This window comes from Oncorhynchus masou, chromosome 24 (assembly GCF_036934945.1).
Source record: "Oncorhynchus masou masou isolate Uvic2021 chromosome 24, UVic_Omas_1.1, whole genome shotgun sequence".
Lineage (NCBI taxonomy): Eukaryota > Metazoa > Chordata > Actinopteri > Salmoniformes > Salmonidae > Oncorhynchus > Oncorhynchus masou.
In genome coordinates this window covers 72,183,723-72,197,482 of record NC_088235.1, presented here as the reverse complement: position 1 = coordinate 72,197,482, position 13,760 = coordinate 72,183,723, and the positions used below count along the sequence as shown (strand labels likewise).

The following is a 13,760-nucleotide window of genomic DNA, read 5'->3' as shown; positions in this document are numbered from 1 at the left end:
AGTTAAAACAGACTTGAAATGTAAAACGCACAGTTCTTTACAGCTCGACACAAGGGAATAATGTTCTACGACAAGACCAGGTTCTCAGGACGCTGCTCTTCACCTGATGTTGTTCCTCTTTGTGGGGACACCACCATGCCCGCCTCCTCCCTGTCCGGTAGCGTCAGTGTAACAACCCTTACCATGCACAGCCAGTGGGCGTGTGTAACTTCCCAAAGAGACCGTAGTCATTCACCCAGCACCCCTCCTCCTTCCCCTCATCCCCTTTCTAACCCATCCCTCCCTCCGTATGCACGCCTCTAGACCTCCCAACACAATGCCCCAGCACAGCCTGAGCACACCCAATATCATAGTGCGCCATTCATTCAATCATTGTTTTTTTCCCCCCTCTTTCACCCCCTTCATAGGCCTACTAAAGGTTTTAGCTGGGCAGAGGAGGGCTGTCACCCAGGGAACCTTAGCCCATTGATGAAGTGACAGGCGCTGCCAGAATATGATCCTAATCCTGTTTCCAGCATTATCTTAGCCCGCTGGCATCGCAATTCCTCCACACATTCTCCGAGCTGTCAACGATGAAAATCCCTCTAATAGCGCATTGCCCAGATACACATCAAAGAGCTCCTGGAAACCTTCCTTCAGTGGCTTAGCAGCGCCGTAGACACACATACATGGTCTCACACACACACACACACACGCAAAAGTGTGCACGCACACAAACAAGTGTGTGTACACACACACAGCATTCGCATAAACCATTTTGCACACAACTCACAATATACAAAGTTGTGTACACGCACAAACCCCATTGGTTGACAACATAATCATTCAGGCTTGAACATCTTATAATAAACCCAATTTTTCTATGACGGGTTTTTTTTTATATCAACAAATGATTTTTAATGACATAGCTAGGATGTTGTTTTCTTCCTTCAAATAATTATTTTGTACACTAACTTGATAGCCTTCAGTTAAAAGTGGATAGCGATTTCTGATTGTATGGGTTGTTGAGGGAGTGAGAGACAGAAAGGAAGATAGAGGGACCAGAGAAAACAGGTGTCTGAACTTTGCTGACTCTAGGAACCTTTTCAGTTCTATTTCATCTTATTCTATTCTTACTTAATCCATCGATATCCCAACCCAAGTTAATCTTATTATGGCAAAGCATTCTGTTTCGGTGTAGCCGAACCTCTGATGACAGGACCAAGAAGGGGAGTGGGGGATTGGGGACTCTTTAGAGCCTGACACTGTGCTTCAGTCATTTCATTTAGGATTAGTTACTCTGCATTCGGTGAACAAGTGGCAGGGGCTGTGTGTGTGTGTGTGTGTGTGTGTGGCCGTGTTTAACTATACATGTGGGGACCAGAAGTAAACAAACAAAAAATATTCGACATTTTGTTAGTTCCCACTGGGTCAAATGCTATTTCTAGGGGTTAATGTCAGATTTAGTCTTAGGGTTTGAATTGGGTTCATGGTTTGGAGCTAGGGTTAGGTTTAGCTGTTAATGGTTTAGGGTTAGGGAAAATTGGATTTTGAATGGGACTGAATTGTGTGTCCCCAAAAGGTTAGTTATATGAGACTTTGTGTGTGTACTGTTTGACATGAACGTCCTTAAACGGGGACTTCAGTGCTCTGTACATAGGTGTTGGGTGATGGAAACAATTCCTACGTTTTTAAAACTTTTAGAAATACATTTTTGTAAGACTGTAGGAGCATGCGCATGCCAGTGTTTTAGTGTGTTCATGTGTGTGTTTGTTTGTTTTTCTGTAGGCCAGGTTCCCTGCTGTGATAGTGATTTCACACTGCAGGGTGGTGGGAGGTGGATGAAGCCTCCTGCTGTGTGATCCTCCATGGTTCAGGAGTTGTTCTGGTAGTCTGGTGAGCCACTGACCTAGCTGCTCCACCAGATAGCCACCCATGGTCCCAAAGCTCTGGTAAGTACGGTAGCTCTAAAGGGCAAACTACACAAAAATATAAACACAACATGCATGTAATATAAACACAACAAGTGTTGGTCCCATGTTTCATGAATTGAAATAAAAGATCCCAGAAATGTTCCATAAGCACAAAAAGCTTATTTCTCCCAAATGTTGTCCACAAATTAGTTTACATCCCTGTTAATAAGCATTTTATCTCAAGATAATCCCTTCCACCTGACAGGTGTGGAATATCAAGAAGCTGATTAATCCACATGGTCATTACACAGGTGCACCTTGTGCCGGGGACAATAAAAGGCCACTCTAAAATGTGCAGTTTTGTCATGCAGCACAATGCCACAGATGTCTCAAGTTTTGAGGAAGTGTGCAATAGGCATGCTGACTGCAGGAAAGTCCACGAGCTGTTTCCAGATAATTGAATGTTCATTTCTGTACTATAAGCCGCCTCATCGTTTAAAAAAAATGTGGCCGTATGTCCAACTGGCCTCACAACCGCAGACCACAACCGCAGCCTAGGACATCCACATCCCGATTCTTCAACTGCGGGATCGTCAGAAGGGGGAGGGCGGGGTGCTGAAGAGTATTTCTGTTTGTAATAAAGCCCTTTTGTGGGAAAGAACTCATTCTGATTGGCTGGGCCTGGCTCCCCAGTGGGTGAGCCAATGCCCTCCCCCACCCATGGCTGCCCCCCTGCCCAGCCATGTGAAATCCATAGATTAGGGCCTAATAAAATTATTTAAATTGACATATTTCCTTATAGGAACTGTAACTCAGCAAAATCTTTAAAATTGTTCCATGTTGCGTTTATATTTTTGTTCATTATAGTTTTGAAAAACACAAGTAATAAAAAAATATTTAAAAAAAGGCTTACACATGTAAACATGCAAATTGTCTCTTGCCTGTGACGTGTTCACAACATAATTATTCATAAATTATATTGCATGATTTGAAATATCGTCTAAAATAATCATCTCATTCACAAATCGATCTTCATACATGTGGTTTATTCCCTTGCATTTTAACAGATAAATTACTCACATTTTAAGTAAACAATTGAGAAATACATGTCTGGGCTCTACAATGATAAAATACATACAGCATTGGCCTGGGTGCCAGTGTGTTTCCACTTAAGTCGATAACACCATATATATTTTTTGTCACCGGCTTGACTCCGTAAAGATGTGGCGCTCTTAAACGCATATGCAGAAACAACCTGGTACCCAGGCGAACATAACATAGCTAGATTAAACAGATTCATATTTGAACGTCGCTCTGTTCCCACCGTAGACTATAATCTTTACCCCAGCAGGTATTGGCTCATTCTACTGTAGATCCTTTGCATAAAGCCACAATGGAACAATTCAAAAATAGCTTGAATGTTTCCTGTTTAAGTCCTCGACACAAAAGGAGACACCGATTTATACTCCCTAACCAAGCAGATGGGATGGGAACAAACGAGGAGGAATATTTACAGTACAATGTGGAATAAATTCTTGCAGGTGGGATGTAGCTCTTTAACAGGAAGTACTGTCCATCTGCCAGGTGCAGGGCATTGTGGGATTTGTAGGGCCAGTCTGTGCTGTTGTAAATCGTTGAATTGGTTTGATCTGAGGCTGGAATCTTGGTTCAATCTTTGTGCAGTTGTAATCCTTGTCTCGGGATGCATGCAAAGCTCATCTTTAATATTACTGTCACTCTCCCCAGCTCTAGTGTTGAGATCATCAGATACTGTTAACCGCCATGCATTTGCCCCGGTATGAGATGACGGCTTTGTGATATAGTGTAGCTTTGAGTTCTCTGATCCACATGGTTTGGTGGATAGCAGTTGTGCGATTGGACTGGGTCTATGCACCTAACCTGCGGCGGGCAATGTCCAGTAGTGTATTGACCTAATGTCCAGTCCCAGTGTCCAAAACTGATGCAGTGTCTATAAAGTCCAGTCAGTGAAGATGTCAGTAGAAGGGGTCGTAATGTCTGGCTGCGTCCTTGGTAGCTGCCCTGGGGGGGGGGGGGTCTGGTCAGTTGGGTAGTGTGTCCAGGCCCAGGGAGGCTGCGTGCTGCTTGGCCCTCAGACGCAGGTTCTCGATGCTGGTGGTCTTGCTGTTGAGGCTGGGCATGCTGCCTGGAGGAGCCTGGAGACCTGCCAGGGGGCTGTTCCACACCTGCTGGGCCTGGGACAGGGATGCCTGGGACATGGACTGGTAGTAGGATTGGCAGGGCAGGGAGCTCAGGGGGGAGGGCATGTTGACGTTCATGCCTAGGTAGGGAAGGGAGGAGGGGGTACCCATGTCGAAGGAGGGGTAGTGGACCATGTTGTTTGTGGCGGCCATGTGCTGGCGGAACTGCTCCTGCAGGCGGAAGAGGCTGAGGGGGGACGAGGCGTAGGAGCCCTGGGACAGACCACTGCTGCCCATGCCACCACTGGAAGAAGGGAGGGAGGGTGAGCCCAGGGGAGAGTCTGATGATGAGAGAGGGAGAAGAAGATTTTGGATTTAGACAGGTCAAAAGACAATTGTCAACCGGGTAGTTTGGGTCCTGGTTGCTGATTTTGACTGAAACAGCATTTCAGCATCTCGGGGTTCATAGTATATGGCCAATATACCATAGCTAAGGATTGTATCCAGGCACTCCGCTTTGTGTTGTGCATAAAGAACAGCCCTTAGCTGTGGTATACTTAAGCAATAAGGCCAGAGGGGCTGTGGTATATGGCCAATATACCACGGCTAAGGGCTGTTCTTACAAGTAACGCAACACGGAGTGCCTGGATACAGCCATTAGCCGTAGTATATTGGCCATATATCACAAATCCCAAAGGTGCCTTGTTGCTATTATACATTGGTTACCAATGTAATTAGAACAGTAAAAATAAAGGCTTTGTCATACTCGTGGTATATGGTCTGATATACTACACCTGTCAGCCAATCAGCATTCAGGGCTTGAACCACCCAGTTTAAAATGGCCAATTTTCCACACCCCTTTGGGCCTTCTTGCATAATTAACCACCACTGTTTACGTATTGTTTATGTTTAGTATTTGATGCAAAGACTATTAAAAGACAATTCCGTTTTGTAAGCTGGCACACAGTCTCTATTTATGGCCCAATATCTGTGACTGGGATAGAAGAGTTCACACCTGGTGTGGGGCTGAGGCGTTTGCAGGACGGAGAGCCGCCTCCCGGCTGCAGCCCTGCATCCCTCTGCTGCATCTCCCCCTGAAGCTGCTGCTGCGTTTCCTCCTGCAGCCTCTCCCTCCTCAGCTCTTCCTCTCCCTCACCGTTGTCTTCGGCGGTCGACTCGCTGTCTGAGGGCTCCGGGGAGGTGACGTTCACCTCCACGTTCATCTCTGCAGGCTGGGGCTGCATTGACTCCAAGAGGGAGGAGGAAGTGGAGGAGGAGGGAGGTGGAGGGCTCTGGGTGGAAGGCACACTTGCGGTGGAGGTGTCTTTGGTCTTGACATCCTCCTTGTCACCCCCCTCTCCGTTGGCCTCCTTCTGTTTCTGGAGCTGCTCCTTCTGCAGGCTGCGCTGCTTCTTGCGGAATTTAGCGCGGCGATTTTTGAACCACACCTGATGAGAGGAAGGATTTCAGTTGTTTTACAGCAATAACACAATGTGTCATTACTTTTCAATCTCAGATTAACTTTTGGCTGAAATGTATTGCTACGGAAACTGTAATTCTCTATCATAGCCCAGGCTTTTGATAATGTCAATATTGGTCATTTTGATTTTATATACAGTACAAGTCAAAAATTTGGACACACCTACCCATTCAAGGGGTTTTCTTTATTTTTTACTATTTTCTACATTGTAGATTAATCGTGAAAAACCTCAAAACTATTAAATAACACATATGGAATAATGTAGTAACCAAAAAAGTATTAAAGAAATACAAATATTTTATATTTGAGATTCTTCAAAGTAGCCACCCTTTGCCTTGATGATAGCGTTGCAAACTCTTGGCATTTTCTCAACCAGCTTCACCTGGAATGCTTTTCCAACAGTCTTCAAGGATTTCCCACATATGCTGAGCACTTGTTGGCTGCTTTTCCTTCACTCTGTGGTCCAACTCATCCCAAACCATCTCAATTAGGTTGAGGTCGGATGAATGTGGAGGCCAGGTCATCTGATGCAGCACTACATCACTCTCCTTCTTGGTCAAATAGCCCTTACATAGCCTGGAGGTGTGTTGGGTCATTGTACTGTTGAAAAACAAATGATAGTCCCACTAAGTGCAAACCAGGTGTGATGGTGTATCGCTGCAAAATGCTGTGGTAGCAATGCTAGTTAAGTGGGCCTTGAATTCTAATTAATTAAATAACTGACAGTGTCACCATCAAAGCACCATCACACCTCCTCCTCCATGCTTCACGGTGGGATCTACACATGCAGAGATCATCCGTTCACCTACTCTGTGTCTCAAAAACACTGCGCTTGGAACCAAAAATCTCAAATTTGGACTCATCAGACCAAAGGACAGATTTCCACCGGTCAAATGTCCATTGCTCGTGTTTCTTGGCCCAAGCAAGTCTCTTATTATTGGTTTCCTTTAATAGGGGTTTCTTTGCAGCAATCGGACCATTGAGGCCTGATTCATGCAGTCTCCTCTTAAAAATTGATGTGTCTGTTACTTGATCTCTGTGAAGCATTTATTTGGGCTGCAATCTGAGGTGCAGTTAAGTTCTAATGAACTTATCTTCTGCAGCAGAGGTAACTCTGGGTCTTCCTTTCCTGTGGCGGTCCTCATGAGAGCCAGTTTCATCATAGCGCTTGATGGTTTTTGCGACTACACTTGAAGAAATGTTCTAATTTCTTGACATTTTCCGTATTAACTGACCTTCGTGTCTTAAAGTAATGATGGACTGTCATTTTTCTTTTCTTATTTGAGCTGTTCTTGCCATAATATGGACTTGGTCTTTTACCAAATAGGGATATCTTCTGTATACCACCCCTACCTTGTCACAACACAACTGATTGGCTCAAACGCATTAAGGAAAGAAATTCCACAAATTAAACTTTTAACATGGCACACCTGTTAATTGAAATGCATTCCAGGTGACTACCTCGTAAAAATGGTTGAGAGAATGCCAATAGTGTGCAAAGCTGTCATCAAGGCAAAGGGTGGCTACTTTGAAGAATCTCAAATATAAAATATAAAACACTTTTTTGGCTACTACATGATTCCATGTGTGTTATTTCATAGTTAGGATATCTTGACTATTATTCTACAATGTAGAAAATAGTACAAATAAAGAAAAACCCTTGAATGAGTAGGTGTGTCAACTTTTGACTGGTACTGTACATCTTTGATGCATCCAATGTGTATATTGTTGATTCTTACAAATATAATTTTAACTAATAACACATTTACTTCTACACTAAACAAAAATATAAACACTGAGTTACAGTTCATAAGGAAATCAGTCCATTTAAATACATTCATTGGGCCTAATTTCACATGACTGGAAATACTGATATTCATCTGTTGTCACAGATGCCTTAAAAGAATGGTAGGGGTGTGGATCAGAAAACCAGTATCTGGTGTGGCCACCATTTGCCTCATGTTGCGCGATGCATCTCCTTCGCATAGAGTTGATCAAGCTGTTGATTGTGGCCTGTGGAAGGTTGTCCCACTCCTCTTCAATGGCTGTGCGATGTTACTGGATATTGGCGGAAACTGGAGCATGCTGTCATACATAGTGATCCAGAGCATCCCAAACATGCTCAATGGTTGACATCTGGTGAGTATGCAGACCAGGGAAGAACTGGGATATGTTCAGCTTCCAGGAATTGTGTACAGATCCTTGAGACATGGGGCTGTGCATTATCATCCTAAAACATGAGTTGATGGTGGCGGATGAATGGCACGACAGCGGACCTCAGGATCTCGTCACAGTATCTCTGTGCATTCAAATTGCCATCGATAATATGCAATTGAGTTCATTGTCCGTAGCTTATGCCTGCCCATACCATAATCACACCACCAGCATGATGCCATACACGCTATCTGCCATCTGCCCGGTACAGTTGAAAATGGGATTAATCCGTGAAGAGCCCACTTCTCTAGCATGCCAGTGGCCATCGAAGGTGAGCATTTGCCTACTGAAGTTGGTTGCGACGCCAAACTGCAGTCAGGTCAAGACTCTGGTGAGGACAATGAGCTCACAGATGAGCTTCCCTGAGACGGTTTCTGACAGTTTGTGCAGAAATTCTTTGGTTGTGCAAACCGACAGTTTCATCAGCTGTCCTGGTTGCTTGAAGGTAAAGAAGCCGGATGTGGAGGTCCTGGGCTAGTGTGGTTACACGTGGTCTGCGGTTGTGAGGCCGGTTGGACATACTGCCAAATTCTCTAAAACGACTTTGGAGACCGGCTTATGGTAGAGAAATTAACATAAAATTATCTGGCAACATCTCTGGTGGACATTCCTGCAGTCAGCATGCCAATTGAACGCTCCCTCAAAACTGTGAAAAAACTGCACATTTTAGAGTTGCCTTTTATTGTCCTCAACACAAGGTGCACCTGTGTAATGATCTTGCTGTTTAATCAGCTTCTTGATATGCCACACCTGTCAGGTGGATGGATTATCTTGGCAAAGGAAAAATGCTCACTAACAGGGATGTACACACATTTGTGCACAATTTGAGAGAAATAAGCTTTTTGTGAGTATGAAAAAAATTCTGGGATCTTTTATTTCAGCTCATGGAACATGAGACCAACATTTCACATGTTGTGTTTATACTGTATTTTTGTCCAGTATATATTGCTACTCTTCCTGTCTGCAGAACTCAAAAACATCCACTAGTCATGGCCAGAAAAAAATGTATCTGCCCAAGACCGACATCATTGGAGATCTTTGGTATGGGCCCTAAAGAGGATTAAGTAAATATTGCCCTTTATCATCCTCACTCCCACTCGCTCCACCCCAGAAGATGAGAACATAGTGAAATATTTCCTTTCTTTTGACTCCGTAAGTATCCTCACCTGTACACGGGCCTCTGGCAGGTTGGTGCACATGGCCAGGCGCTCACGCATCACCACGTCAGGGTAGTGGGTCTTCTGGAAGGTCTTTTCCAGGGCCTCCAGCTGCTGGGCAGTGAAGGCTGTGCGACTGCGCCGCTGCTTTCGGTGCTGGGAGCCATACCGGGCCTCGAGGATGATGTCTTGAAATGTGCAGCCGTTGAAGGAAAAGAGACAGGGCCAATTTAATTGAGAGTCTGGCTCTGAATATGGATTTAAGTAAATGCTTCAATTTATTGTGTAAGACACTTAGTTCGACTACTTCAAGAGCCCTTTAACACAAGGCAACAGACATGACCATCACATAGCATTAGCCTGATTGTATTGCAAATATTTCTGACTTTTGGACAGATTTAAGCTATATATTCAGAAAATGTGCAACCCGTTCTTACCAGCCAGCCTCTCTGCCAGGGTGAGCGCGTGCACTGACGGCCGGTAGTCAGGGGCGTGCTGGGCCTGCTGCGCCGCCTGCTGGTGGAGGTTGTACATGGCGCTTAGCGAGTTCATGGCGTGGAGAGAATATCCATTCACTCCGTAGTGCTGCATGGCTCCCGTCAACTTTTTAAAAAAATTGTGGGAAAAGTTGTTTATGGGCATTTGTAATTACACAAGTTTGAGGTCAAATGTAGCTACAAGTCAAACAATGTATTGTTATTGTCTTGTTAATAGCCTGTAGGTGTAGATTAATAGATCATTCAAAGATCAAGTAGGCTTAAGTTATTATCACCTTTTTTTAATCTTCATTTCCTATTTCCATACATTTTATTAAAACTATTTTGCCTATCAACAGCTGACTTCTAATACCTTTTAATTGGGCACCTGCATTTGGTCATGATCCAACATTGCATCAGCTATTACATGGCTATAACTGTGAAGATTTTGTATTTGTAAAGATTAAAGCTGAGAGTGAGACATTATAATATAATGGCATTGAGAAGCCAAGTCAGCCTCCACTAACCCTAACCCTCTGTTCCCACGCAAAGCTCGCTATTTAACCAGCCTGTCCCAAGAGAGTCCCCCCCCCCCCCTAAAGCCCCAGGGGCTGTATGAAATAATTAGCCTATTCTCCTGCGTTATCTCAACATTAATGCTGATATTGATATTCATTATTTGTATGTCGCACTCGACGTTGTGCCTGAAAGCAAAGCGATGTGGGCCTACTAAATAGGCAAAATATAGAGTCCCTACAGCACTAGCTGAAGTTAAAAACGCCAACGAAACGTCAACAGAAAACTACACAATAATCAGACATTAATCGGGGATTTTGCTCTGAAAAATCACACAAAAGCAAATAACTTGGCGGGACCAGCAGACTAAATTATTAAATTCTATAATGTTTTCATTAAGAGTCCTATTAATTGCAGACTTATTGTCATATCATATCCATAATGTGTAGCAAATTAGCGCATTTAATAGCCTAGCTAATTTGTATTCACACACAGATTACGAGAAAATGATCCAAACCTACGATTTAAATCAAAAAATTGTCAGTGCGTTGAGAGTTTAATCGCAAACTGCTCATAAAACAAGACACGACGAATCATGTTTATTTTTGTTATTATTTGTATTATTTATTTATTAAGACAAGTTGGCCTAGCTTCATGTGCGTGCATATTGCGTTCATAATTTGCAATACTGACTGCAATGTTATTTTAAGAATAATAATTGTAAGTAGGCCTGCAATAATATTTGTTTGAATACAATTTCAACCCCTCAAATAGGTGGATTTGCCTGTTTCGGGTCTATTTATTTGCTATATTTAGCAGTCTTGCACTGTGTCCAAAAGATCATATAGCCTACGGTATTTTATTTGTTATGCTCTTGGGAATGAAAGCCCTAAGGGTGACAGCGGGAATGTGTAGGCTAACACAACAATAATCTAAATACAGTAGCCTAAATTATAGCGTCAGACCCCTATCACGTTAACATTTAATCTTGTCATTCATAAAGCAGAAATGTAGAATGTACGAAGTGAAATTATTAAAATTGGTAATAAAAGTTTAATTTAATTATATTAATAATAATATAATAATAATAATAGTAATTGAACGCTTATAAACTGATAGGCCTATATACGTTATATCGATATCATCCACATTTTCACTTTCATATATTGTCACCAAATGCAGGAGCATGAACATTTATCAAGATCTAACCATATCTGAATGTTTGAAGGCTGCAAATCTTGATTTATCATTTATGATGGAAGCCTATAGGCAACCTATTATAAATGAACAAATGTTTTGCCGTGCCAATAATTGAGTAGTGTAATGACAAGGTCATTTCAGACACATTTACAGGGATTATCATAGGCCTAAAATACAGCCTATACTGGATAAAGCTTGCTTTTAACTGTAATGTATTTGATAAAACATGCTTTAAAATGACAATAAAATGTGTTACAATAAACTGGAATATGTCATAGCCCAAAGGTCAAGGAATCTGTTTTTCTGTATTCGCTAGAGAGTCTTTGCCAGACAGCCACGAGGGAACACTTTACATTGCCCTGGACCGGGACAGAATGTGCATAGGTAAATATTTACCTATCTCCCAGAGTATTTGAGTTAAATGGGAGCCATTTCTACCGATCTTTGGCTGCTCGCGTCCCACTGCCCGGAGGCTTGCTGTGGCGGGGAGATGTATGAGGGCTCTTCAGTGAAATATGCTGATCTCCAGTTGGCTACCCCGTCTAATGTAGGTGCAAATAGGTTTCAAATGCTAGGCTATTTCATTTGTCATCCGTTCTGACACGTGAAAGGCGCGTGTGTGTGATTAATAATGTCCATTTCTGAATATGACAGTTCATCTTCCTTATAAGTGCCATTGCCTGTAGCCTACACATGGTTTACAATTGGTTTGAGGATGTTTAAATATTAATATCTCCATGTAGAGAGAGTCAGTTAGCCTTGGGTATCTGATTTAAGCCTCATTATGCTAATTGCCGTGGATGTATATGTTCTACTCCAGACAGTGAATAGGCCTGTCGCCCAGGGGCCGCCGATATGTCTGTAAAACCGACACACTCTTCTATGTGCATGCACCCCTGATTCAAGTTATGCCCAAACCTACGCTAATATACATGGATAATTTAATAAACTATGCATGAGATTAACATTTCATAAAATAATGTTGACATTTTAGCTAAATTTAGGTGCTTCTACTACTTATAATAAATGCATTTTCATAAGACTACAACAATATTTTGCTCCAAGGTTTAAATTGTTCAGCAATTTTGACAGGCACACTTTAGAATGGTACTTTTCTAGCATGGTCCATCCCTGATGTTTTACTGATGCATGCCCTTCAAAAAGTTATTACCTCTTGCACACGCCGCTCCTGGGGTCTTTGAGTGTTGTAGCCTATGTCCGGCTGTTTTCAAATGGAATATTAGCTTTCAAAGTATCACCTCCTGCGTTTACTTATCAATTCCGTGCTGTTTAGTCCTGTATACTCATTTTTTTTAAACTAGTGTCCAAACTCCTCAACGCTGTCTTCTTTCAGGAATACAGTAGTCCGTTTTCTGCGCGCGGTGCTCTCGCTCTCCTGGCGTTCTCCGGAGTGTGGAAGAATCCAGAGTACTGCCATATATCAGGCTCGCGCACGAGGTAAGGTCTTTAAAGAACTCGAGCGCCCGGTGAGGTCATGCAAGGTTTCAAATGGTTCTTTGCTGTGCCAATCAAAAGAGGTTTCTTCTATTCCTGCCTTTCTCCATGACTGATTTAGATTTCATTTCTGAATCCATGTCTGGACATGAATGTTAGCGTAATATTATAAAGAAGAAAAAAATGTGGTTGTGTGGATATGTGATAATTAAGTCTTAATTTAAAATACTGACATTGGCAAGGCATTGTCATATTTACTCTATCAAATATCGAAACGATCAAATTGTGTTATTATTAGTATTAGTATTTTCATCCTGTTAACTTTTAGGGCCATTGCTGTATGGGTCATTCCACGAAATGCGTGCCCTTTGCGCCCCTTTTATATTTTAAGTAGAAATTGGAATTTTAAAAGCCTATTATATTCAATAAAGTGCCTTTTAATATAGACCCCGTGGAGATTTCAATACATACATTTCTTTATATGAATAAAGACTAGCTAAAGTGTCAAAACTCAGCATTTTGACATGTCACTTCATGCACCCTCTGTGACTTCCAGGAAGCTTTTAACCCACTTCACCTCAATAGTTCTCCAAGTTTTCACCATCATTGTAAAGCCTTAGTTATTATTTTTTTTATTTCTGAATATTATTTATTTCATGTGATCGGGTGGTCTTTGTCAATTGTTTAATTTTAAGGTTAAAAAAATACAACTTTCCCTCATTTTAAGGTTGTTACCTGAACTGTACTCTCGTTTTAATATGTTGAAACTATTCCTTTAAAAAAAAAAATCTAAATAAACATTTAACAGCCAAATCATAATGCATAAGCAGGTGAGCTGACTCTACACTTTTTTGGCAATTTTCTAGTGTTTTGTGGTGGAAAACTGAGTGGGTCGAGCACTAGTCAATTCTGTTACCTATAGAAATGTTTAAAGTTATATTTTTGTTAAGTTTGCATTCAATTGCCCCTCCTTGCTGCACACAACAAGCTTCCATTCCCCCTGTCACAAGGGGATTCATGGCTGATTTAAGATAAAATCTTCAACCGTGTTATGTCAACCCTTACATGGTCAACCCTGTTACTTTATTTGGCCCAATGCAGACGTTTTTATATCAATATAAAAATCATTTCTGGGTAACAATTAAGCACCTTATTGTAATAGATTTCCATGAAAATAAACCAAATTAGCTCTTTTTAACTAAAAACTATTT

The 13,760-nt window shown here is 42.1% G+C and overlaps 1 pseudogene; it reads right to left on the bottom strand.

Moving 5' to 3' along the window:
- Positions 1-2,921: 2,921 nt before the first annotated feature.
- On the bottom strand, positions 2,922-12,474 carry LOC135511693 (diencephalon/mesencephalon homeobox protein 1-A-like; annotated as a pseudogene).
- Between the last annotated feature and the right edge of the window lie 1,286 nt (positions 12,475-13,760).